A 1,834-nucleotide genomic window follows, 5' to 3' on the forward strand; every position below is an offset into this window, starting at 1 on the left:
CCACAATGCCTGGCTATTTTTTGGTTGCAGCCATCATTGTTGTTTGGCGGACCCAGGCTGGATTTGAACTCGCCAGTTCAGGTGTATGTGGCTGGCACCTTACCTGCTTGAGCCACAGGTCCCGAGCCTGGAAACACTCTTTCGTCACTTCAATTAGGTGCTTGTTTTGTTCACAAAACAGGACTATAAAGAAGGACAAACTCTTGGGTAGCTAAAATGGCAAAATATCAGCTTGAAGATCTGGCAGGTCATTTGCTACCTCAAGGGGTAAGGCTGCCTGAACATGAAACTATCTCAAAAGAAGCAGAACCAGACAGTTCCAGAGAATTAGGTCACCTGGGTCCAGCTATGCTTGAAATTCACATGCCCCTACCCTTTTCCTGCTTTTTTTTTTTAATTTATTTATTTCTGTTTGTTTTTTAATGAGGTGTCTCATTATGTTGCTCAGGCTGGATTTGAATTCCTGGGCTCAAAGGATCCTCCTGCCTCAGCCTCCCAAGTAGCTCAGCTGCCTTTTCTATTATGTAGATTAATAAGTTCCCTCCTACACTTATGTTTTTAAGTATCAGTGTTAATTTATGCTTTTTCCTCTAATTTTTATTTTGAACTCAGTCTCTTGCGCTAGCCTCTGGAACTCTCAGGTTTGGGCCCAGGATGGGCCATGACTAGGACTCAAGCTTGTTCCCAGTCTTTTATCTCTTGCTGCAGCTGGAGGAATAAAGACCCAGCCCTGGATAAACATCTGTCTAAAACTCTTGGGTCCCACGTACAATTTGAGAAAAAGTAGGCCGGGTGTGGTGGCTCACGCCTATAATCCTAACACTTTGGGAGGCTGAGGTGGGAGGATCACTTGAGCTCAGGAGTTCAAGGTTGTTGCTATGATAACATCACTGCACTTAGCTCACCCAACAAAGTGAGACCCTGTGTCAAAAAAAGGGAGAGAAGGGATTGACCTTTGGGTCCTCCACACAGACCCCTGAGGATGCTTGACTGAGCCCAGCCCTGAGTCACAGATAGGGTGGAGATGTGGAATGTCAGCAACAGATAACTCTCAGATCATCGCTTCACACAGGAGGAGACGAGGCCTGGGGCACCTCACTGGCTATCATCCCTTCCTTCCTGGCTGTTCTGTCCACACAGGTTTTGGAAATGGGAGAAATGGAGTATTTCCCATCTGTGGGCTCCAGAGCCAGGCCAGGGAAGTAGGGGACTCCCTCCTGCAGTGCAAGGGTCTTAGATTTCTGCCCCATCTCTCCAACCCCCTGGGGAACTCTAAAAAGGAGTGAAGCAAGAATGCCCAGCTGAGTGGGTGTATTCATCATAGCAATAATTAGGGAGGTGGGAGGCTTCAAGCTGGCTAATTATTCAGAGTAGGTTTCATCCTAGATAAACTTCCTTTCTACTTAGTATCTTTACAGAAGAACCATAAAAATGGGGAGACTGAGCTCAGAAGTGCCAAGCAGGCAACCCTGAGAGTGGGCATTGTATAACAGGAAGGAATCTTCTAGGCAAAGGAGAAAGAATCCACTGAAGATAACTTTTATTTATTTGTTTGTTTATTCATTTATTTTTATTCATTATTATTACTATTTTTTAGACAGTCTCACTAGGTCACCCTCGGTAGGGTGCTGTGGCGTCACAGCAACCTCAAACTCTTGGGCTTTAAGTGATTCTCTTGCCTTAGCCTCCCAAGTAGCTGGGACTACAGGTGCCCACCACAACTCCCAGCTATTTTTGTTGTTGTTGCAGTTGTCATCGTTGTTTAGCAGGCCCAGGCTGGGTTTGAACCCACCTGCCTTGGTATATTTGGCCAACGCTCTAACCACTGAGCTTC

The sequence above is a fragment of the Otolemur garnettii genome, unplaced genomic scaffold, assembly GCF_000181295.1.
Source record: "Otolemur garnettii isolate 467f Iridium unplaced genomic scaffold, OtoGar3 scaffold00145, whole genome shotgun sequence".
Lineage (NCBI taxonomy): Eukaryota > Metazoa > Chordata > Mammalia > Primates > Galagidae > Otolemur > Otolemur garnettii.